Source organism: Gadus morhua, unplaced genomic scaffold (assembly GCF_902167405.1).
Source record: "Gadus morhua unplaced genomic scaffold, gadMor3.0, whole genome shotgun sequence".
Taxonomy (NCBI): Eukaryota; Metazoa; Chordata; class Actinopteri; order Gadiformes; family Gadidae; genus Gadus; species Gadus morhua.
The window spans coordinates 184,750-211,524 of NW_021964147.1; the positions used below are offsets into that span (position 1 = coordinate 184,750).

The window sequence follows — 26,775 nt, forward strand, 5'->3', positions numbered from 1 at the left end:
CACACACACACACACACACACACACACACACACACACACACACACACACACACACACACACACACACACACACACACTCACACACACACACACAGCCAGACACACACACACACACCCAGCCAAAGACACACACCCAGCCAGACACAGCCAGAAACACAAACAACCAGAAACACACACAGCCAGACACACAAACAACCAGAAACACACACAGCCAGACACACCGCCAGACACACACAACCAGACACACACCGCCAGACACACACCACCAGAAACACAACCAGACACAGCCAAACACACAACCAGATACAGCTAAACACACACACACACACACACACACACACACACACACACACACACACACACACACACACACACAGCCAGAAACGCACACAAAGCCAGAAACACATAACCAGGGTCTCACCAAGAAACACAAACACCCAACACAACTAGAGACTCAACCAGACACACACAACCACCCCCCAAAACCAGTAACGCAACCAACCCACACAACCACACACAAAAAACAAGACACACACAATGAGCATGACTATAGATAACGGTTGACCAGTAGTGTTCAATTAGACAAGTGAAAAAAGGTCCAAAGGTCATCTTGGTTGAAATTATTTTTTTATGGGATTAAGTTGCACTCTTATATATTCCCTCTTATCTATTTGTGGACAAAACATTTCAGAGGTACAGGGTGAATTGAACGTGATATTTAATATAATCTAGATTAGTTCATATTGTCATTAATTATATAACTGAAGCTTTAACATAATTAACGCAACTCACTTTCAACAGGCTGTGTTTCACTGGAGGGAGCTGGAGGGATGGATGTCTCTAGACCTGCAGGCTGTGTTTCACTGGAGGGAGCTGGAGGGATGGATGTCTCTAGACCTGCAGGCTGTGTTTCACTGGAGGGAGCTGGAGGGATGGATGTCTCTAGACCTGCAGGCTGTGTTTCACTGGAGGGAGCTGGAGGGATGGATGTCTCTAGACCTGCAGGCTGTGTTTCACTGGAGGGAGCTGGAGGGATGGATGTCTCTAGACCTGCAGGCTGTGTTCAAACACACAGGTCATCCATACTGTTACACCACTGCATTAAGTCCTCTGTCATTCTACTACATATAAGGTGGCACTGTACAAATACACTTTATATCATTTGACTAAGACCTACAATTAATTACCGGTAGTAACAAGGTGTAATTGTAACATTCAATATCAATAATAATAATAATCACAACTATAATAATAAAGACTAAATAGCAGTTTATTATTAATGACACAGAGACCACATATAATGGGCTGAACGTACAAGCTCCGGAGAGAGGAGAGGTGTGGATGTGTAACGAGCTGTCCCTTCTCCAGCAGCTCCACCTGGACGGTTACAGAGTAGATGAAGTTAGCCTAACATCACAAACAGAACCTGTAGCTGCTGCTGCAGAGTAGCTAGCTAGCCACCACACATGAAGGCTTTCCTTTCCTCCTCCTCCTGTTTTCTCCATTTTCTAAATTGCGCGCCTGAAGCCTGCCTCTCGCTCTCTGGCTTTTTTCACCGTCCAATAAAGTTAAAATATGTTCAACTTTGGGCGCTGGAACCAGGCTAGCAGCACTCATCAACAAAATTATAGATGTAACCAAATGTCCAACAACGTTGAAAAGTATTTTTTTTCAGTCAGAGCAGATCTCTCGGAGCAGCTATCTCTGAGCAGCTCTGAGAGAGTTCTGTACTCTTGGTGTCCAGACGCTGTCCTGGTGTTTGGGGTCTCTGCACTTCAAATGAGTCTGGGGATTTTCAGCATCAAACAGTAACCCTTCCCCCCACACTTTCAGTGAGCAAAGTAGGCTACAAGATGAAAACCTGCAAAGTGTATTACTTTTTTTTCTTTCTTTATTTGTTAATTTGTTACCTCAAGGCAGAACATGGGGAAAGGTGCCTGATGAATTGTATTATTAATATTATTATTTTTCTTCCTATGAGGGCTGGGAGGCCCAGGCGACTGCCTATGAGGCCTATGCCCTTATCCCTGATGGTCTGAAGATTATATAAAGGGATTCTGTGGTGAAAGTGTGAGTATAAAGCAATTTTGTGGTTAAATTGAGTCACCAATTACTTGTTTCAAATTATTCAGTGAAGAATGGCAGAAGTTCCTCCAAATGATTTTTAATTTGTAGACCAAAGCAGAATAAAAAATAACCAAGAGCACACAAAGTTTCACCATTGATGTTGTCCTCAACTAGGGGGCGTTGTGAGTTTCCCTCTGAGGTTCTGTCCAACAGACGAGCGACCTGCCGACCGCGAGGGGTTGGTTCACAATACGGTCGGCCTATCAGAGTCCAGTGTGAACGCTGACCGAACCAAATGAAAATGAAACAAAGCCTCACCGTCACCCTGAATCGGACCGAGTCTACGAACTAAAGGAGTGAAAGCGCCCTTTCTACCCTTTGTCCCTGCTCTGTGTTGTCATGACGACTCAGTGAGCTACGTTATAAACGCCACGGAGCTGACGTTATGCTGGCCACATCGCCCCAGCTATGAGAGTAGTGTCTTATATACATGGATAGCTCCATTCTATAATCTAATATCTAGAGGATGTTGTTCAGTAGGTCTGCCACTCTGGTCCCTCTGCTAGGTAGGCTCTGACTCTCTGGTACAATTAGATGAAATGTTTTGAATCACAGCGATATCATTTGACTTGGTGTGAGTCAGTAACCCTTGCAAATCACTGGATATTAATTAATGATCGGTCACACATTTACAAAGAGAAACATGTGGAACAAAATCTTACCAGTTAACTTCATCTTCTGTTCCTTTGTTTCCTTTTTCAATACAATAAAATGTGAGTAAAATATCAGCATTGGGTTCATTACAAGGTCATCATCTAATAACTCCACCACTGCCAGTTAGGGTCACACATATTATTGTGTTCTGTTGTATCAAACCAGTAATAACACTTACCTCCAGAAGTTGATCAATCAATTCTATACAGAGACAAACAATACAGTAACATGTCAGAACTGCAGTCACTATCATTCAGCATAACCATGATACATGTTAGTTTAATGTAACCATGATACATTATGATAAATTCCGTGGCCTGAGCACGAGGGTTAGAGGCGTGCTCAGGCCACGGTACAGATGCTAATGAGCCGACACGCGCACACGCACGGCTACGCAACCTGAGCTGGATGATAGATAGTCCTTCTGTCCTTCTTTCCCAATAAACAATAAACATGGTGGCAAACGGTTCACGAGTGGGTTCACGTTGGTGCGATAGTGAACTTGAGTTTTTGATAAAAAATCCCCAGTTCGTCACGGCGCGGGCTTTCTTGGTTCACAGGAGAAGGCGGGGCTGCGCACGGAGTCTAGACCTCTTTAGAATAATTTGTTTACTCCCGAATGTTTTTATTTTTTTATGAATGAAGACACCCGCATGCAAGAATAAGTTCACCTCTGAGTGTAGGCTACAAACGTTTTAACTATTTACAAGTGCAAAAAAAACACAAACACATTCTTTATTTTGCTGACCACTTGTTTTTTATCCCGATAAAAGCGTCGTAAGGACAGTTCCTCTGCGTCTCTCTCGTAGATCGCACCACCTTTCAACGTATTTGTTTAATACGGCTGCATAACCTTCTCTCACATGATCAGCAGCTCGCGGATTTCATTTTCTCTCCAGTTAGAACTGCTCATGATCATATCTCTGCGTTGTCTCTGTGGAGACAGCGCACCAACACCTCTACCCAAGCCCAAGTACTAACCAGGCCCGACCATGCTTAGCCTCCGAGATCAGACGAGATCGGGCTTGTTCATGATGGTGCGGCTGATAAACCTCCAATGTGTGCAGGGTCCAGGAGGGTAAATTGGGGTTCTAGCTGAAGCAGGCAATTTACCGTCGGGGAGTGTAAACGCGCGGACCGTGCCGTGAAAAAGGAGTGCAGAAAATGGCATATTTGCAGTGTAAAAACGCTCAGTGAGAGAGTGCTGTATCTGAGTAGAACGGCTCCAAATAAGCAACAAAGTCAGTAAAGTGTCAATTGTGTTCTCTCTGTTGTTCTACTATGCAGCGGACGCTTGGTGATGACCAGGGCCGGCTCTAGTGCCCTAGGCACTCTTTTATTTTGCATGTTATGCTATGTTGTCTAATATTTATTTCGACATAACTACTGGTATTAAGAAATATAAACATTGAAGTTAAAGTTAGATGAATACAGTATAAAAAACAAACAAAAAAAAACAAAACATATTTTTGGCGCCCCCGGCGGATGGATGCGTCCGTAGCATTGGCCTATACTGCCTCTGATCAGAGGCCTGGTGATGACGTATGTACAAGGGGCAACCGTACTCAGGTCCAGTTGAGAATGCCTAGTGTGAGAACAGACCAGCGGCACAACAATGGGGGGGGGGGGGGGGGGGGTACACCTGTATCGTACTTGAGTACGGTACAGGTGTCAAACGGACTTGGGCACGTTAATTTAACACGAAAAATGTTAGTTTAATGAAACATGATACATGTTAGAGTTCAATCCAACCCTTACCTCCCAGGACTATGGCTGATATTATTAAACGTATCCATCCTATCAGTAGGAACTTCTCCACATATTTAAATTGATGACTATATGCTCTGTAAGGTGACCTTGGGTGTCTTGAAAGGCGCCTCTAAATTAAATGTATTATTATTATTATTATTAAATGTATAATCAGTTGAACCAGTTCCTGGTTTCCACTCTGAATTAGCCTCTACACAGAAGAACATCTTGACAGACTGAATACGTGTAGGGAGACGGCTGCCATTATCGTGGTCAAACAAGGACAGAAGTCTTTCTACCCTTCGTCCCTGCTCTGTGTTGTCATGACGACTCAGTGAGCTACGTTATAAACACCACTGAGCTGACGTTATGCTGGCCACATCGCCCCAGCTATGAAAGTAGTGTCTTATATACATGGATAGCTCCATTCTATAATCTAATATCTAGTTCAGGGGTCACCAACCCTTTTGACCCCGAGGCCTACATCAAGGGTACTGAGTCGTACGAAGGGCTACTTGTTTGATACAAACTTCCTGGATAATATATTATATATATATATGTTCTGCCCGTAGGGCACTGCCAGGTGGGTAGTTAGCCTGGAAGCTATTATGACAGGTAATGAAATGTCGCTCCACATTGTGCCGCTTGGCCATCGCAACAGTCTGCCTGCAAATAAGACAGAGACATTTGACTTGTGGAAAATAACTCTTCCTCCCAATCATGATGAGTTGTTTTTTGCTATTTTTAGAAGTTTCCCTGCGGGCGACCAGGGCGGGCCCCGTGTTGGCGACCCCTGATCTAGAAGATGTTGTTCAGTAGGTCTGCCACTCTGGTCCCTCTGCTAGGTAGGCTCTGACTCTCTGGTACAATTAGATGAAATGTTTTGAATCACAGCGATATCATTTGACTTGATCTGAGTCAGTAAGCCTTGCAAATCACTGGATATTAATAAATGATCTGTTACTCATTTACAAAGTGATACATGTGGAATAAGAACTTACCAGTTAAATCCGTATCCAGTTCCTGTTTTTTCTTTTGCTAAAAAATAAAAATGTAAATAAAACATCAACATTGGGTTCATTACAAGGTCATCATCTAATAACTCCACCACTGCCAGCTAGGGTCACACATATTATTGTGTTCTGTATCAAACCAGTGATAACACTTACCTTCTCACGTATTAGATTAGCCTTTTCTATAAAGAGATAAACAATACAACAACATGTCAGGACAGCAGTCAATATCATTCAGCAAAACCCTGATACATGTTAGTTTAATGTAACTGTGATACGTGTTAGTTTAATGTAACCATGATACATGTTAGTTTAATGTAACATGATACATGATAGAGTTTAATGTAACCCTTACCTCCCAGGACTATGGTTGATATTATGAAACGTATCCATCCTATTATTATGAACTGCTGCATATATTCTAATCATGTAGAATCAGTTGAACCAGTTCCTGGTTTCCACTCTGAATTAGCCTCTACACAGAAGAACATCTTGACAGACTGAGTACGTGTAGGGAGACGGCTGCCATTATCGTGGTCAAACAAGGACAGAAGTCTTTCTACCCTTTGTCCCTGCTCTGTGTTGTCATGACGACTCAGTGAGCTACGTTATAAACGCCACTGAGCTGACGTTATGCTGGCCACATCGCCCCAGCTATGAGAGTAGTGTCTCATATACATGGATAGCTCCATTCTATAATCTAATATCTAGATGCTGTTGTTCAGTAGGTCTGCCACTCTGGTCCCTCTGCTAGGTAGGCTCTGACTCTCTGGTACAATTAGATTAAATGTTTTGAATCACAGCGATATCATTTGACTTGGTGTGAGTCAGTAACCCTTGCAAATCACTGGATATTAATAAATGATCTGTTACTCATTTACAAAGTTCAACATTTGGGATAAGAACTTACCATTGTTATTGCCTGTATTGGTAATTTCCTCCATCTATAAAATAAAATGTCAATAAAATATCAACATTGGGTTCATTTCAAGGTCATCATCTAATAACACCACCACTGCCAGCTAGGGTCACACATGTTATTATGGTCTTTATCAACTCAGTAACAACACTTACCTTCAGAAATTGATCAATCCATACTATAAAGGGATAAACAATACAGTAATATGTCAGGACAGCAGTCAATATCATTCAGCATAACCCAGATACATGTTAGTTTAACGTAATATTATACATGTTAGACAAGGACAGAAGTCTTTCTACCCTTTGACCCTGCTCTGTGTTGTCATGACGACTCAGTGTGCTACGTTATAAACGCCACTGAGCTGACGTTATGCTGGCCACATCGCCCCAGCTATGAGATTAGTGTCTTATATACAGGGATAGCTCCATTCTGTAATATAATATCTAGATCAGGTGTAATGGGAAAATTATATTTAAAAATTCCGTTTCTCTAGCTTCCATTTGTTGGTATGGGTCTGTTTCCTTGACCCCCTCTGGAAGGTCGAGAAGCCAGGGCTCTAACTGATTAGGCATGACTACGTCCCCCTTATGACATCCTGAGGAGGTGCACTGATAGTGTACCATGTGGTTAACCAATACTTTAGTCATATTGGGGTCAGAGCTGTTCTCAGCCTCCTCAGACCTGAAGTCCTTGCTTTTGCCAATGGATCCGACCTCTCCTTGTGGAGCTCTTGGAGAGACGCAGGGAGAACTCCCACCTGAGGCCTCGGATGATTGTATGTTAGGCCTTGGATTATTGTTTGTTTGTTGTATTTTATTCTTCGTTTATTGCTTAAATATACTACCCTAATAGTTATAAATTCGGTAGACTCTTTATTCCTATTCAGTTTATAAAAAAACGATTGACCACCGGGCCGCAGCGATTTAGAAAAAAGCCTACCCGAAAAAAAATAAAAAAATAATAATCCTACCACAAATTTCAAATGAGAGGCTGTCACACCAATCAATCATAACCCCACTTCTATATCATGCTAAAGTCTTCATGCCACTGTGTTTCTGTAAATACTCGTTATAAGTGTGGATCAGGTTTCAGGACAGGATTGATGGTGCTTACTGTATCAATGGGAAAAGATGTAGTGGCCATTCATATGTTGAGTTTGACTACTACAGGACAACAGCAGAGGCCTCACGTTAACCCTAACCCTAACCCTCACCCTAGGCTCAGTCTCAGTCCTTCACGGGTAAGGGTTAAGGGTTAAGGGGAGGGCTAACATCCCCTTGAAGTTTAGATTTTAGATGGGCACCCCAGCAACGCTACAGTTGTGACTTGTTCCCGCAATGCCTTCCAACTAACCATCCACTGATGGTTTAAAACCAACTGAGTTATTGATCAAATGTGATGGTTGACGCCTTTCTGTAATGTGCAATATTAGTTCCATTATATCACTGGTTCTTGTTTGTATGATATTCATGTTTTACATGGATGGCATACTACCTCTAGTTCTATGTTTATTCTGGTTTGATATATTATGTTGATCTTCTTTAATGTTTGATTCATAATAAAGTGCAATATTGCAGATTCTAACAGATTGTGAGCATGAAAAATATTATTATCTAATCATACCGTGTTTTTCCATGATGGTAAGGTTGCATTCCTAAGACAATCAAACTATACCGTAAAATTCCAGAGACAGATATTGTATCAAAAGATCAAAAAAATTAAATTAAAATAAAGGTCAAAACCCCGTCAACGACTACTAATGACGTACTGTAGCTGGGTCTTGAAGGGTTGTCGTCCCATTTTGTAGGGGTAGGGTTGAGGGGTAGGGTTAAGGGCTAGGGGTAGGGTTGAGGGGTAGGGTTGAGGGGTAGGGTTAAGGGCTAGGGGTAGGGTTGAGGGGTAGGGTTAAGGGGTAGGGGTAGGGTTAAGGGTTTGAGCCAAGGGGTGTAACGGTATTCGGCCTAACCCTAACCCCTCATATAAATATGCATACCGGGCCTCAGTAATAAAAAGGTTGAGGAGCCCTGATTACTCATTCACAAAGTGAAGCATGTAGAATAAGAACTTACCATTTAACGTCTTGTTGTCTTTCTCTGTTATCTTTTCAATAAAATAAAAATGTAAATAAGATATCAACATTGGGTTCATTACAAGGTCATCATCTAATAAAACCAGTGCCAGCTAGGGTCACACATATTATTGTGTTCTGTATCAAATCAGTAATAACTCTTACCTTCAGTTTTTTTCTATATATCCGTTCTATAAAGAGATAAACAGTACATCAACATGTCAGGACAGCAGTCACTATCATTCAGCATTACCATGATACATGTGAGTTTAATGTAACCATGATACATGTTAAGAGTTGCATGTAACAATGAAACATGTTGAAGTTTAATGTAACATGATACATGTTAGTTTAATCGAACCATGAAACATGTTAATGTAACCTATACCTTATGTAACGTGTAACATCAAGCACCGCTCATCAACAAAAGAAGAGACGTAACAAAATCCCCAACATTGTTGAGAAAGCTTTGAAGGTCCTTTTTTACAGTTTGACGTTTAAATGGCACAGCTGCACACCAAGATAACAAGCCCACCAGCGCTCAGAGAGCGGCTCTCAGAGCGGCTCTCTCTGAGCGGCTCTCTCAGAGCGGCTCTCTCTGAGCGGCTCTCAGAGCGGCTCTCTCTGAGCGGCTCTCAGAGCGGCTCTCTCAGAGCGGCTCTCTCAGAGCGGCTCTCAGAGCGGCTCTCAGAGCGGCTCTCTCAGAGCGGCTCTCAGAGCGGCTCTCTTAGCGGCTCTCAGAGCGGCTCTCTCAGAGCGGCTCTCTCAGAGCGGCGCTCTCGGAGCGGCTCTCGGAGCGGCTCTCTCAGAGCGGCTCTCTGAGCGGCTCTCTGAGCGGCTCTCTCGGAGCGGCTCTCTCGGAGCGGCTCTCTCGGAGCGGCTCTCTCAGAGCGGCTCTCTGAGCGGCTCTCTCAGAGCGGCTCGCTCTGAGAGCCGCTCTGAGAGCGGCTCTCTCGGAGCGGCTCTCTCTGAGCGGCTCTCTTGGAGCGGCTCTCTCGGAGCGGCTCTCTGAGCGGCTCTCAGAGCGGCTCTCTCAGATCGGCTCTCAGAGCGGCTCTCTCAGAGCGGCTCTCGGAGCGGCTCTCTCAGAGCGGCTCTCTCAGAGCGGCTCTCTCAGAGCGGCTCTCTCTGAGCGGCTCTCGGAGCGGCTCTCGGAGCGGCTCTCTGAGCGGCTCTCTCAGAGCGGCTCTCTCGGAGCGGCTCTCTGAGCGGCTCTCTCAGAGCGGCTCTCTCTGTTTACAAAACAACACCTTGTTTTGTAAACAGGACGTAGTCACGTGTGAAAAGTCGCATACTCTCCATGTCAGCTCGGCCGTGGTTGTTTCAATTAATTTGCCATAAAGGATATAATATGGGTGCACTCCAAATTTAGGGGCGGCCGGCTTGACCGCAGTCAACTATAGGAAGCGAACCGCCACACAATGCCTTTTGAACGGAATGTGCACTTTTTTTTAACACACAGGAAACTATGAAATGCCTATTCAGCCAGGTAAACGCAAACTTTTAGAGAATAAAGTGAGTCAGCCGTGGTGCAATCAGGAGGTGAAAGCAGTTATTCGAGATATGGCCTGAAGATTATGTTAAGAAATGTTGTGGCTCATAAAATTGCGTGCCATAGATTACTTGATTTAAATTACTCAGTTAAGGAATGGTGGAAGTTCCTCCAAATGATTTTTAATTAGTAGAAACATTGAAGCAAAATGAAAAGATCGCACAAAGTTGCTTCATTGATGTTGTCCTGAACTATGAAGAATTGTGAGTTTCCCTCTGAGGTTCTGTCCAACAGACGAGCGACCCGCTCTACCGCGAGGCGTTGGTTTACAATACGGTCGGCCTATCAGAGTCCAGTGTGAACGCTGACTGAACCAAATGAAAATGTAACAAAGCCTCACCTTCACCCTGAATCGGACCGAGTCTACGAACTAAAGGAGTGAAAGCGCCATTTCTACCCTTTGTCCCTGATCTGTGTTGTCATGACGACTCAGTGAACTACGTTATAAACGCCACTGAGCTGACGTTATGCTGGCCACATCGCCCCAGCTATGAAAGTAGTGTCCTATATACATGGATAGCTCCATTCTATAATCTAATATCTAGATGATGTTGTTCAGTACATCATCTAGATAGAGGCTCTGACTCTCTGGTACAATTAGATGAAATCTTTTGAATCACAGCGACGTAGTGGGAGTCAGTTACCCTCGCAAATCACTGGATATTAATAAAATTATCTGTAACTCATTTACAAAGTGAAACATGTGGAATAAGAACTTACCAGTTAACTGAATATCCAGTGTTTTCCTTTTCTAAAAGATAAAGATGTGAATAAAATATCAACATTGAGTTCATCACAGGATCATCATCTAATAACTCCACCACTGCCAGCTAGGGTCACACATATTATTGTGTTTTGTATCAAACCAGTAAAACACTTACCTCCACAAATCGAGGATATAATCCTATTTAGAGACAAACAATACAGTTATATATCAGGACAGCAGTTAATAACATTCAGCATAACCCTCATACATGTTAGTTCAATCTAACCATGATACACGTCAGAGTTTAATGTAATATGATGAATGGGTAACCCTTCCTTTTACAGTCCCCTAATTACTAGGTATCGAACGAGATATGGAACGAGACGCTATCGGCAACATCGGTATAGTTTAATTAGCGTTGAAAGTACAGCACATTTTTTCCAAATAACAGCAGTTTCGAACCGTGCCTGCTGCCTGCTATTTCGTAACTGTGCTTATCTCTCTCCCGCTCTGCCTCCGGCTCACACACACCCTGCTCCGGCCCGGCCCCCCTCCCACTCACCTCACTTTTTTAAATCCCCTACGGTGCAAAACATGGAGTTCGCCGGCAAACGCGGCGCGGAGGAGCTTGTATGTAAGCGGAAGAAAAATGGCTCCATAGTTTGGAAATGGTTTGCGTACCAGGTGTCTGACGAATTATAGAATCAGTTACTTTGTAGAGAGTACTTCAAATCTCGTCCCAAAATTATTGCGGACTCCCGGACACTAGTGCTGCACGATTAATCGAATCACATCATCCTTTGCGATTGTATAACTGCAAAAGGCTGCGATTTAATAAAAAAAAAAGAATGCAATTCTTTTTTTGTATTTTCTTATTTATTCTATATATTTCATTTAGTTGTACTATTGAGAAAAACCTAACGGGCCTGGACGCTGGAGTTTAACACGCAGCTGCGCACGAGGTTGAACGTGATTGCAGTGTAACGACTCGTACAGGATCAGCTGATTCCTAGCTGACTCGGTTTAAACTGCTTGGAAACCGGAAGTACTCTGATTTATAGTATACCCCAGAGCAGATGCAGTCTTAACTTCATGGTGGATGCATTTTGTGCTATAATTACCAATAAAAACTTAATGGGAATGTAAAGTGAACTTTGATATAATAAAACTATAATAAATAAAAAAGCTAATAATGTTGACATATATTATGAAATAGTCTAGGCTACTTTTTGTGGAAATCTGAGTCTGGAATCTGCCCTCACCTACGTCAATCAATTACTTGTCATTGTTTTCTCTTGGTGTGTGTATGCAAACGTGATTACTTAATTAAATAAAGACGAACTAATAGGCCTGTGCGAGTAATTAGGGTAATGTCATGCCTTTCAATTCTCGGAGAAGGAGAGTTAGGACCATTTTAGTTAAGCATTGACCTTTTTATGTTTCGTTGAATGGTACGATCCTCTGTGCGTTCATTTATATTTTTTACATACAAATAATCTGTTCTTTTTAGAGTTTTAGTTGGGCACTTTAAGCAACTCCTATATTGTAGCCTGTATTGTACTGAAGGCCTACCTGATGTAATAAGTGTAAATAATTCATAAAACTAATTCTGTGTGTGTGTCGGTTATGATGGAGCCTTGCTTCATCCTGCAAACTGATTTAGTCTCCTCTAAAACCACGTCAGTTTTGAGATTAGACTAACGAGCACAAAATACGCCCTCTAGTGTCTGATGTGAATTTCTCTGAAGACACAGCAATTGAGATCAAGGTAAAACGGAGCTGCAGGTTCAACCACAAGTACATACGACACAGCAATGGAGCTTAAGACGTCACGTGACTTCTTGAGTTTAAAACCGTGTTAAACTCTAAAAAGTGGCTAAGCTAGCGACAGAGCAATTGCCCCAACAAGTTTGCACTGCAGAAATGCCTTTATTTTGAAAAAGATAAATTTTTCATTATTTATTTAATTTGTAAAATATTGTTATTTTTTTAAGCTAGTTTAAGTTTGTATGTTTGAGTTGAGAAATAAACATTTTAAAATTATCAGCAATCTGTGTACATTTTTCTCGATAACCAGGCAAGTAGACTCATGACACCATTTGTTTATTATATCGCAATCGCAATATTGTCCACATTATCGCAATATGACTTTTTCACCAAACCGTTCAGCACTAGCGGACAACTGCCCCGGTGGGTGTCACTGCCTCCGCCTCATATTTGAGAACATTACAATAGAATATATCAAAATCACAGCCAAAAGTTGTGTGCGCCTCCGGAGCTCAGCTCCGGCGGGTGCGTGATATTATATATTATAATTGTAATGTTCTCAAACACGAGGCGGAGGCAGTGTCTAGTCCACGGTTTATTCAACCATCAAACTGTATTCAATTCCGAGCGGTAGAAATAGTAACGGTAAATCCAAACGGTAGGTAGGTAGGCTATAGTAATAACGGTAAGTCGCCCCCCCCCCCCCATCAGCAAGGCAGGTTAACGAGCACCACGACGCAGGCAGGCTGAGAATGAGAGCACAGCGACGCCACCGATGTAGAATGACGAGTTGGAGCGCGGCAACGGCAACTATGTTATGACATCAACAACTATCGACATTTATCTTATATCGCCATTGTGCTTGAAGATATCGAGATATGACTTTTGGTCCAAATCGCCCAGCCCTACTACAAGTTTGTCATGACAAATGCTAGTTTAATGTTACATGATACATGATAAAGTTTAATGTGACGCTTACCTCCAAGGACTATGATTGATATAATGAAAGATATGCGTCCTATTACTATGAACTGCTTAGCTGTTAATCATTTACAAAGTGAAGCATGTGGAATAAGAACTTACTCTCCAGCTTCTTATTCTGTTCCGGTGTTTTCTTTTTCTATCAAATAAAAATGTAAATAAAATAACAACATTGGGTTTGTTACAAGGTCATCATCTAATAACTCCCCCACTGCCAGCTAGGGTCAGGGCCGTCGATAAGGGGTGAAAGGTGATGACGATTCTAGGGGCCCACAGCCCAGGGGGGCCCCCCCCCCGTCAACAATTCAGCGCAGGGAGGCCCATCAGTAAATCTTGTCTAGGGGCCCAGGAATTGTAGCAACGGCCCTGGCTAGGGTCACATATATTATTGTGTCTGTATCAAACCAGTAACAACACTTACCTTATGACGGATTAGATTAGCCTTTTCTATAAAGAGATAAACAATCCAACAACATGTCAGGACAGCAGTCACTATCATTCAGCAAAACCCTGATACATGTTAGTTTAATGTAACTGTGATACGTGTTAGTTTAATGTAACCATGATACATGTTAGTTTAATGTAACATGATCCATGTTAGTTTAATGTAACATGATACATGATAGAGTTTAATGTAACCCTTACCTCCCAGGACTATGATTGATATTTTGAAACCTATGCATCTTATCATTATGAACTGCTCCATATATTCTAATCATGTAGAATCAGTTGAACCAGTTCCTGGTTTCCACTCTGAATTAGCCTCTACACAGAAGAACATCTTGACAGACTGAATACGTGTAGGGAGACGGCTGCCATTATCGTGGTCAAACAAGGACAGAAGTCTTTCTACCCTTTGTCCCTGCTCTGTGTTGTCATGACGACACAGTGAGCTATGTTATAAACGCCACTGATCTGACGTTATGCTGGCCACATCGCCCCAGCTATGAGAGTAGTGCCTTATATACATGGATAGCTCCATTCTATAATCTAATATCTAGATGATGTTGTTCAGTAGGTCTGCCACTCTGGTCCCTCTGCTAGGTAGGCTCTGACTCTCTGGTACAATTAGATGAAATGTTTTGAATCACAGCAATATCATTTGACTTGGTGTGAGTCACTAACTCTTGCAAATCATGGATATTAATAAGTGATCTGTTACTCATTTACAAAGTGAAGCATGTGGAATAAGAACTTACCGTAACAGTTATTCTCCTGTTCCGGTGTTTCCTTTTTTAATAAAATAAAAATGTCAATCCAATATGAACATTGATTTCATCACAAGGTCATCATTAGTGGTGGATTAAGGTGGTCATTGGCCCCTAGGCTACTATTTGTGTGAGGCCCCCTTACTGATCACGCAGAAAAAAATAAATTCAGTGCCAAGTGTAAAAGCGTGCTAAGAAATTACATGGCCCTCACGCACACACTCGGGGAGTACTGGCACACACACACACATTGAGACGGCCTTCACTAAAACAGCAATGATACAGAAACAAGAGTGAGTTCCCCATAGCTGCCGCAACCATGTATTTCTGGGGACCGACCGACCGACAGAGAACTCCTTAATGAGGCTGGTAAAATCCAATTTGCCCAGAATATCACTTTCAGAGACGAGTGATTCAGTCTCTTTTGGCCCATGGTGGATTTCAGTCTATCTTTTACTAGTGCCAATTAGTGTTAAAAAATTGATATCGCAGTATTTTTCTCAACGGTTTCACGGTATATTACGTTTATTATCAGGTGTTCACTAGTGCTGCCACCAACGACAAATTTTCTAACGATTAATCTTTCGAATAATTTTTCGATTAGTCGACTCATCTACTAATCTATATATATATTTTAAATAATTTAAAATAAATAGGCCTAATCACAAAGAATAATAATTACATGCTGAAAGGAGGCATGCACGCAGATACTCGGGTTTACACTTGCGTGAATGGCGGGGTGTAAAACATCACTGCCAAAGTCATATTAAGTAATATAACGCAGGATCGCGAGGTAGCTGTCACGTTAAAATTGTACCGGGGGCGAAAATTGTACCGGCCTACATCATCCATAGCAATCCATTCCAAACCTGCCTGGCAACAGAGGATCGCGATCGCGTAGAATGACGTGGGAAGGTTCTTGAACATTCGCGAACTCGTTCATTGAGCGCGACAAGACAGATAACACTTATTTTACAAATTACATTTATTAGCGTTCCTAACTTTATATTTGTTTTGTATTGAATTGTATTTATCTATTTCCCTACACAGTAATAGCTAAATGTTATGTGGATAACGTGAATAATAATAATAAAAAACATTTACCAGTTAGTAAATGCCTGCGCACCTATCTACCCATCTATCTATCTATTATCTATCTATCTATCTATTACCTATAATCTATTCTCTACATTTAATTAAGGAAATTAAATTAACACAAGCTAGCTAGACTATGATACACATTAAACCCTCAGTTTACTAGCTAAATTCGATTAAACAATGAAATGCAATACAAATATAAAGTAAAAACAAGTGTTATCTAGCGATCCATTATCTGTATTATATTATTTCGTCTTCGGCAACATGAGCGCGATTGAAACCTGCCTGGCAACGGACAACCCCTTACGTAATCTGTTGTCCGTTGCCTGGCAACGGACAACTAAAGACGTAGGCCGGTACAATTTTCGCCCCCGGTAAAATTTTAACGTGACAGAGCCACAGGAGACGCCAACATTGTTTTCAACCGCTCGGTACCGCACCGTATTAATTGCCAAGTTTTGAAAATAAAAGAAAGTATTTGAAGCAAATAAGCGACTCTGTTTTTGAATAATTTTATTTGGTTGAACGAATAGTTTTGGATGCATGCATCGGCTTTGAGTTTTTTTTTTTGTTACTTTGAAATCGCATACGCTCGCAACACACACAGACACACACACGTTCAGTTATTCACGCATGCAGCTGTCACGCCATATTTGTACCGGCTGCCAAATTTGTACCGGGCACGTCATCCATACGTAATCCATTCCAAACCTGCCTGGTAACAGATGATCGCGACGTCCGTTGCCTGGCAACGGACGATCGTGTCGAATGACTTGAAAGGTTCACGAACATTCGCGAACCTTCAAGCTCGTTCAAAACAAGTGTTATCTAGTGATCCGTTATCTGTATTGTGCTATTTTGTCCTTGACCTGCTTTAAACACTCAGTTTACTTGCTAAATTTGATTAAACAATTAAATACAATACAAATATAATACAACAATTTCGGGACATCTGGCAAGGATGCCCACTGGGCGCCTCCCTTGGGAGGTGTTTCAGGCACGTCCAGTGGGGAGGAGACCTCGGGGAAGACCCAGGACTAGGTGGAGAGATTATATCTCAACACCGGCCTGGGAACGCCTCGGGATCCCCCCGTCAGAGCTGGTCAATGTGGCCCGGGAAAGGGAAGTCTGGGGCCCCCTGCTTGAGCTGCTCCCCCCGCTGCCCGACCCCGGATAAGCGGATGACGATGAGGAGGAGGATGAGGACAAATATAAAGTAAAAACAAGTGTTATCTAGCGATCCGTTTTCTGTATTATGTTATTTCGTCTTTGGCAACATGAGCGCGAATGTTTTTTGAAACCCGCTTTAAACACTCAGTTTACTAGCTAAATTTGATTAAACAATTAAATACAATACAAATATAAAGTAAAAAAAAGTGTTATCTAGTGATCCGTTAACTGTATTATGTTATTTCGTCTTTGGCAACATGAGCGTGAATGTTTTTTAAAACCTGCCCGGCAACGGACAACCCTTACGTAATCAGTTGTCCGTTGCCTGGCAACGGACAACTGTTGACGAGCCCGGTACAAATTTGGCAGCCGGTACAAATTTGGCGTGACACAGCCACTACAACCTGCCGATCTTCAATCAAAACAACATCAAGTAAGTGATGCCGCAGCGCGTTGACAAGTCCGTCCCGAGGCATCCATTGGCTTTATGATTTATATGTTTAAGCCGTGACTTTTACCATTTGGCCTGAAATATCACACCTCGCAGTCATGGTCCTATAAAGAAAGTTGCAGTCGTAGTCGTAACATGCGTGTTTAGAAGCGCAACAATGAAAAGGGTCCCGTCTGAAACAGTGTCGCTCGGCGCAGCGTTCCAAACGTTGTGTAGGCTAATCAAATAAACCGGTATGGCGGCACATAAAAAATTTAGATCATAACGAAAATACACGCCGGTATGCGGTGTGAACCGGAATGCCGCCCAGCACAAGCGCCAATTTTGAAAAAGAGCGCCCCCCCGCTGGCATTGGTCACAGGCATAGTCATAATTAGTCTGAGTGCTATATCGACAAATGGAAACACTTTTCAGGCATTCTGCCTCTTTGCCGTCCAGCAGACATGACCTATTCCTTTACAACCAAATTGACTTAATGTCCCTGGTCACATGACGTGGCCCACACATCTACCCAATCAGCTGCTTCACTCTTTAATTGTTCTTGTTATGGGCCAATAGGAGTCAAGTCTTTTTTTTTTATTTAAGTAAAATTGAAAATAGTCTGGCCAATCCAGGGCCCCTTGCACACCTGGGCCCCTAGGCTCAGCCGAGGCTAGCCTGGGTGTTAATCCGCCTCTGGTCATCATCTAATAACTCCACCACTGCCAGCTAGGATCACACATGTTATTGTGTTCTGTATCAAACCAGTAATAACACTTACCATCTTATCTATTTGTTTTTCCAATTCTGTAGAGAGAAACAACACATCAACATGTCAGGACAGCAGTCACATCATTCAGCATAACCCTGATACATGTTAGTTTAATGTAACAATGATACATGTTAGTTGAATCCAACCATGAATCATGTTATTTAAATCTAACCATGATACATGTTTGTTTATTGTAACTATGATACATGTTAGTTTAATGTAACATGATAGATGATAGAGTTCAATGTAACCCTTACCTCCCAGGACTATGGTTGATATTATAAAACGTATCCATCCTATTATTATTATGAACTGCTCCATGTATTCTAATCAAGTAGAATCAGTTGAACCAGTTCCTGGTTTCCACTCTGAATTAGCCTCTACACAGAAAAACATCTTGACGGACTGAATACGTGTAGGGAGACAGCTGCCATTATCGTGGTCAAACAAGGACAGAAGTCTTTCTACCCTTTGTCCCTGCTCTGTGTTGTCATGACGACTCAGTGAGCTACGTTGTAAACGCCACTAAGCTGACGTTATGCTGGCCACATCGCCCCAGCTATGAAAGTAGTGTCTTATATACATGGATAGCTCCATTCTATAATCTTATATCTAGATCAGGGCTATTCAACCTCCTTAACAAGTGTGCCGAAAAGGAAAACCACTGGGGGTTTGGGCCACACAGAGTAAAACTACGTGAATGAATCGCTACAAATAAATCGTACTTAAAGTAGTGGTAACTTAATATATATAGTACTACTACATGGAATAAACTAAAATAAACTAAAAATAAATAAAAATTCCTTCCTTCTTCACTTTTAATCGTATCATAATAAAAGATTTTGTTCTCACATATTTTGGACACGTATTTAGAATTAAACAATGTTGTTTGAATCATCACAAAACAGAACTACTGTACATATGAGACATTTTGAGCCAAAGAGTCAGTGGGAAAGATTGCACTGCCTTGTTTGCCTAGTTTGGCTCATCCTGAGACACTCATGCAGCTTCTCATAGGTCACGGAGCAACGTGCCCTTGTTCTGATGGCATTCATATGAGAAAAGCTAGACTCACACGTATCGGTTGAGCCAAACATTGTCAGAATAAGTGATGCCAGTTCCTGATTGTGGGGTACTGATACTGGCTAGTATCACCGGCTACACAGAGAAACCTGATTTGCATGCAACTATGTTTCTCCTTTATTTTATTTATTTTTTGCATGCAACCTCTTGCGGGCCGGAAAATAATTAAGAGGGGCCGCATTTCGCCCACGGGCCGCTAGTTGAATAGGCCTGATCTAGATGATGTTGTTCAGTAGGTCTGCCACTCTGGTCCCTCTGCTAGGTAGGCTCTGACTCTCTGGTACAATTAGATGAAATGTTTTGAATCACAGCGACATTATTTGGCTTGGTGTGAGTCAGTAACCCTTGCAAATCACTGGATATTAATAAGTTATCTGTTACTCATGAACACAGTGAAACATGTTGAATAAGAACTTACCAGTTAACGTCCAATCAGTTTTCAGTGATTCCCTTTTCTATAAGATAAAAATTTAAATAAAATATCAACATTGGGTTCATTAAAAGTCATCTTCTAATAACTCCACAAAAATGTATGCTTTCCAACAAGAGATAAAAACTCTCTGGACTAAGTATATACAAATATACACAGGGCATATAAAGCTGAACCATCCCCACACCTCGGATTATCAGATCATATCTCCTTGACACTGATTTCATCTTATAAACCAGTTGCTGTAGAACCAAACCAGCTGTGAAGACAGTACAGGTATGGAGTGAGGAAGCTGTTACATCACTACAGGTCTGTTTTTAGAGCTCAGTATGGGAGGTATTTTCTCAGGGAGCCAACTTGGAGGAGTACACCTCTAACGTCCTGGACTACATTCAGTTTTGCACTGAGACAGTACTGCGCACCAGAACCATCAAGGTGTTCCCTAATCAGAAACCCTGGTTTGACGGTAATGTGAGGTCGTTGCTCAGGGCGAGAGATACTGCCTTCAGGTCGGGGGACATGCTGGCCAATAGAACTGTGTGTGATTAGCCATTACAAGCAGGTTTGAAAATATGCAGCATTGGGACATCACAGGCGGGCGTGTCCATCTAGATGTGTGCTGGATAGCTCAGTCTACCAGCCTACCCAGTGGACTGTAGCAAACGTTGCTCATCTGTCCGTCATACATCTAGTTGGACATGCCCACCTGTGATGTCACAATGCTGCACATTTTGAAAACAGCTTGTAATGGTTAATCACACTCACACCTGGTGATATGATAGGTCCCCTTTAAAGAGGTCAAAGGCAAGTACAGACAGCGTATTGAGGGTCACTTTGAAAACAAGGACCCCAGGAGCATGTGGAGAGGAATCAAAACTCTATCTGACTACAAATATAAGACCACACTGGTTAGCGAGGGGGAGGAGCAGACACACACAATTCAGCACCAATAGGTGAGGTCCACCTTGAGAAGGATTGACACCAACAAGGCTACTGGCCCTGATGGGGTGTCGGGCCGTATTGTCAGGATCCTCGCATGGACTGTTGTTTTTGTCTCCCCCTACCTGTTGGAGTGTGATTGTTCTGGACTTTGTTTATGTTTGGAGCCATGTGTTGGTCATGTGTCCGGGGTGACACCCATGTCCTTATTTGGGCGACTTCCTGCCTTTTGTTTGTGCCCTCCATTTTCTCTGTCCACCTGTCCCTCATTTTGTATTGATTGGTGGAGTATTTAAACGCTGCCCTTTCTGCTCACTTTGTCAGATCGTCACGTTAGGTACTGTTTGCTACCCGACTGCCACGTGAGTGCGACTAGCGTGAAGCTCTTTAAAGAGAGACAATAGTTTCTGTTCTTCCCGGTTTTGAACCCTGCCTGTTTGGATTAAGCCTTCTGCCTATCAGTTTTTGGATCTCCTGCCTGTAGCTGTCCGTCAGTATCTGTCTGCCTGCCTGCCCGTTTACGAACCCTGCCTGTACCTGGAATCTGATTTGCCCGCTGGACTGTATGGAAATAAACCCTTTTTGATCTGCTATTGATTCCCGTTCTGTGTCGTGACAGTACGATCTGACCAAGATGGAATCAGCAGATCTGGATCAGGTGAAGGCTGTGCTGGAGAGGCAAGGAGCGCTTCTCGGTCGACATCAAGCACACCTTCAGACAGTTGAAGATTCTCTGGGGGCCATCGCAACCAGCATCACAGACTTGGCGGCCCAGCTGCAGCAGGTCCAACTGGCCCTGGTGCGGCCACCCCAGCCTCAACTGGCGACACCGCCCGACCCCCCCGGTCCACCTGGTAACCTGTTCCGAGAGCCCCGTCTGCCAGCTCCTGCACTTTATGCCGGGGAACCTGGAACCTGCAGATCGTTCCTTTCACAATGTTCGCTGGTGTTCCAGCTGCAGCCCGCCACCTTTCCGTCGGATCGGTCCCGGGTTGCTTATGTCATTACCCTCCTGGCGGGCCGTGCAAGAGAGTGGGGAACTGCGGTTTGGGACTCCAACTCCCCAGTCTGTCTCAGTTATCAGGTATTAATAGATGAGATGAAGAAGGTCTTTGATCGCTCGGTGCACGGGAGAGAGGCCGCCCGAGCGATGTTGCAGATCCGTCAAGGCAGGAGGTCTGCTTCTGACTATGCAATAGACTTCCGCACCCTCGCCACCACCAGTGGATGGAATCCAGAGGCCCAGTATGATGCCTTCCTCTATGGACTCTCTGAGGCCATCAAGGATGAGGTCGCCACCGATTAGCTGCCTTTCACCTTTGATGACCTCGTTGAGCTCGCCATCCGAGTGGACAAACGCCTGAAGCAGCGCGCCGGGGAGCGAGAGTTCCGCCCTCCTCCGAGGTCACCCGCCTCGGAGGCCCCTCTCCCGTTCCTGCCAGCGCCGGCTTACCCTAGCCAACCAGAGCCCATGCAAGTGGACCGTACCCATCTGTCCCCAGCTGAGAGACAGAGAAGAAGGGACACCAATTCTTGCATGTATTGTGGTAAACCGGGCCATTACTCCGCCCAATGCCCGGCAAAAGGCAACGCTCACCCGTAGAAGGGGGATTACTGGTGAGCGTCACTCCTCTTCATCCCTCTTCTACCATCCGTACCCTTGTCCCTGCCACGCTCTTTACAGGAGCTCATTCCCACCCCGTGTCTGCACTTATTGACTCGGGAGCTGATGGCAATTTCATGAACACCTCCCTGGTCTCTGAGCTACACCTCGTCCCAGCCCAGCTGAAGACGCCTCTGGAGGCAAGAGCACTAACCGGAGCAAGGTTCTCCCAGATAACCCATGTCACGCCCCCGGTGAGTCTACTCATTTCTGGCAATCATCAAGAGAACCTAGTGTTCCATATGTTAGACTCACCAACTGCTCCCATCGTCCTCGGCCGGCCCTGGCTGGTAAAGCACAATCCACACATTGATTGGGCAAATAACACCATCCTAGGCTGGAGCACATTCTGCCTGAATAACTGTCTTAAGAATGCCCTTACCCCCCCGCCTGCAGTCTCACCAGCCACAGATGATTCCATGGATCTGTCTGAAGTACCACCTGAGTACCTGGATCTCAAGGCTGTGTTCAGTAAAGCCCGTGCAACCTCCCTGCCACCGCACCGACCCTATGACCTGGCCATCGAGCTTCTACCTAGTACGTCACCTCCTAGGGGCCGTCTCTATTCCTTGTCTTCTCCCGAAACCGCAGCTATGAACAAGTACATCTGTGAGTCACTAGCTGCCGGTATTATCCGCCCCTCTTCCTCGCCTGCTGGTGCCGGGTTTTTCTTCGTAGGGAAGAAGGACGGCACCCTGCGTCCTTGTATAGACTATAGGGGCCTAAACAACATCACTGTGAAGAACCGCTACCCTCTGCCTTTGATGTCCTCAGCTTTTGAGTTGTTGCAGGGGGCCAAGATTTTCAGCAAGTTGGATCTCCGCAGTGCTTACCATCTGGTCCGAGTAAGGGAGGGGGATGAATGGAAGACTGCATTTAATACTCCTTCAGGTCACTATGAGTATTTAGTCATGCCTTTTGGTCTCTCCAACTGCCCAGCTGTGTTCCAGGGTATGATTAATGATGTCCTGAGGGATATGCTTAACAAGTTTGTTTTTGTTTACATAGATGACATTTTAATTTTTTCTCCGTCGGTTTCCCAGCACTCCCAACATGTCCGTAGTGTCCTGCAGCGCCTTTTGGAGAACCAACTGTTCGTTAAGGCGGAGAAATGTGAATTTCACAAAGAGACTGTTTCCTTCCTGGGGTATGTCATCACAGCTGGAGGGGTCCAGATGGATGGTCCGAAGGTAAAAGCAGTCACCGACTGGGAACGTCCAACATCTAGGCGGGAACTACAAAGATTCCTGGGATTTGCTAACTTCTACCGGCGGTTCATCCGCAACTATGGTTCTCTGGCTGCTCCCCTAACCGCTCTAACCTCCTCCAGGGTGAAGTTCACTTGGTCACCAGCTGCCGAGGCAGCGTTCAATGACCTGAAGAGTCGTTTCACATCGGCCCCGATCTTGAGCCAACCCGACCCTGACCGTCAGTTTATTGTTGAGGTGGATGCCTCAGACGTTGGGGTGGGGGCTATTCTTTCTCAGAAGTCTGGGGCAGATCAGAAGGTCCACCCCTGTGCATTCTACTCCCACAAACTCACTCCCACTGAGCGCAATTATGACATTGGCGACAGAGAGCTATTGGCAGTAAAATTGGCCCTAGAGGAGTGGCGTCATTGGCTGGAGGGAGCTAAGGAGCCATTTTTAGTTTGGACGGATCATAAGAATCTGGAGTATCTACGTTCGGCCAAACGCTTAAATCCCAGGCAATCTCGTTGGTCTCTGTTTTTCACCCGTTTTGACTTTTGTCTGTCCTTCCGACCAGGATCCAAGAATGGTAAACCGGATGCCCTGTCTCGTCAGTTCCCAGATTCGGATCCTGCTCCTGCACCTAGCACCGTCCTGTCCCCACAGTGCCTCATAGGAGCTGCTAGATGGGATATTGAGACCATTGTCCGCACAGCCCTGTCTGGTGAGTCCGGCCCCAGCACTTGCCCACCTAACTGTCTTTTTGTATCACAATCCGTCCGCTCCCAGGTCCTGCAATGGGGTCACTCATCCAAACTGGCCTGCCACCCGGGTGTCAGACGTACCACCGCGTTAATCAAGCAACGCTTCAGGTGGCCTGCTATGGAGCGGAGTGTGCGTGAGTTTGTGGAAGCCTGCTCTGTATGTGCCCAGAATAAACCATCAAACCTACCACCTGCTGGCTTTCTACAACCCCTACCAGTACCCAGGAGACCCTGGTCCCACATTGCCCTGGACTTTGTCACTGGTTTGCCACCTTCTCACGGTAACACTACAATCCTCACTATCGTGGATCGCTTTTCCAAATCTGTGCACTTGGTCCCCTTACCCAAGTTACCCTCTGCCAAGGAGACAGCGGACTTACTCGTGCAGCATGTCTTCAGGCTACACGGGCTCCCAGTGGATGTGGTCTCAGACAGAGGTCCCCAGTTCACCTCTAATTTTTGGCGTGCTTTTTGCAACCTTCTCGGTGCTAAGGTCAGTCTGTCCTCAGGCTTTCATCCCCAGTCAAATGGCCAGTCGGAGCGAGCCAACCAGCAGATGGAGACAGCGTTGCGGTGCCTGACGTCACAGGACCCTACAGCCTGGAGTCTTCAGCTGCCATGGGTGGAGTACTCCATGAACTCCTTGCCATCTGCGTCTACTGGTCTGTCTCCGTTCCAGTGCTGCCTCGGCTACCAGCCTCCATTGTTCCCGACCCAGGAGGAGGAGGTTGGGGTTCCCTCAGCACAGACATTCATCCGACGCTGTCGCAGAACGTGGAGGCGGACCCGGGCCGCCATTCTTCGCTCACAGACCAGAATGAGGAGTCAGACAGACCGTCGCCGCATCAAGGCTCCCCACTACACCCAGGGGCAGCGGGTGTGGCTTTCCACGCGTGACCTTCCTCTGAAGGTGACTTCCCCAAAATTGAATCCACGCTTCATCGGCCCCTACACCATCTCCCAGGTGGTCAACCCCTCTGCGGTTCGCTTGAACCTCCCTCCTGCCCTCCGCCGCATCCACCCCACCTTCCATGTGTCCCGTGTCAAGCCCTTCCGGTGTTGCCGTCCGGGCTCCAACTACGGCCCCAAACCCCCACCACCCCCCAGACTCGTTGATGGGTCTGAGGTTTACACAGTTCGCCGCCTGCTCGACGTCCGCCGTCGGGGTCGGGGCCACCAGTATCTGGTGGACTGGGAGGGCTACGGCCCCGAGGAGAGGAGCTGGGTCCCTGCCCGGAACATTGTTGACCCCTCGCTCATCGAAGACTTTCACCGTCAGCATCCCGCTCCTACCTCGGTCAACGCCAGGAGGCGTTGGTAGAGGAGGGGGTACTGTCAGGATCCTCGCATGGACTGTTGTTTTTGTCTCCCCCTACCTGTTGGAGTGTGATTGTTCTGGACTTTGTTTATGTTTGGAGCCATGTGTTGGTCATGTGTCCGGGGTGACACCCATGTCCTTATTTGGGCGACTTCCTGCCTTTTGTTTGTGCCCTCCATTTTCTCTGTCCACCTGTCCCTCATTTTGTATTGATTGGTGGAGTATTTAAACGCTGCCCTTTCTGCTCACTTTGTCAGATCGTCACGTTAGGTACTGTTTGCTACCCGACTGCCACGTGAGTGCGACTAGCGTGAAGCTCTTTAAAGAGAGACAATAGTTTCTGTTCTTCCCGGTTTTGAACCCTGCCTGTTTGGATTAAGCCTTCTGCCTATCAGTTTTTGGATCTCCTGCCTGTAGCTGTCCGTCAGTATCTGTCTGCCTGCCTGCCCGTTTACGAACCCTGCCTGTACCTGGAATCTGATTTGCCCGCTGGACTGTATGGAAATAAACCCTTTTTGATCTGCTATTGATTCCCGTTCTGTGTCGTGACACGTATACTGAGGTCATGTGCCGACCAGTTAGCAGGAGCTTTTAGAGACATCTTCAACCTCTGTCTGCAACAAGCTGCAGTTCACACCTGCCTTAAGACCACTACCATCTAGGGCTGTCAACGAATATTCGAAGTTCGAATATTCGTTCGAAATGTATCCAAAAACGCGAATTCGAACGTGAAAATTAATATTCGAATGTGAAAAAACACTCCCGCGGTACAAGCGCCTCTATCTGCTTTGTGAATGAGCCTCTGTCTGTTCGCGATGTCCCTCATAATATTCGAATGTGAAAAAACACTCCCGCGGTGCAATCCAGTGTAACAGACTAGTATTGTGAAGAGCGAATGTATTTTATCCCCTCGGGGTTTCCGTACTTGGATATAGGTATTCCAGTGCTCGGCTATGCCATTCAATAAGCATCCGAAGTAGAGCTCAGGGAGCTAGTAGTCTGGCTGGTGAAAGCTGCTATAACGCAATGTTCTCGGCAAAGTCCGAGACAGCTTTTTTTTCATGAATCCGAACGGTGCGTAGTGCTGGCCCTTTCGCTGGCATGGTGGAAGACGTAGGCGACATGCATTTTTTTCTTTATCGATTTTAATAGGCCTTCTCGATAAATGGTA

General features: G+C 44.8%; 1 long non-coding RNA gene across 1 annotated transcript; it reads right to left on the reverse strand.

Annotated features, from left to right (window-relative positions):
- Positions 1–1,002: 1,002 nt before the first annotated feature.
- LOC115539285 (uncharacterized) lies at positions 1,003–6,489 on the reverse strand. Its single transcript, XR_003975806.1, has 7 exons — positions 6,454–6,489; positions 5,700–5,725; positions 5,532–5,568; positions 2,960–2,982; positions 2,790–2,820; positions 1,316–1,377; positions 1,003–1,057 (listed from the first exon to the last, which is right to left on the reverse strand). It is a non-coding gene; the product is annotated as an uncharacterized LOC115539285 (long non-coding RNA).
- Positions 6,490–26,775: the final 20,286 nt, after the last annotated feature.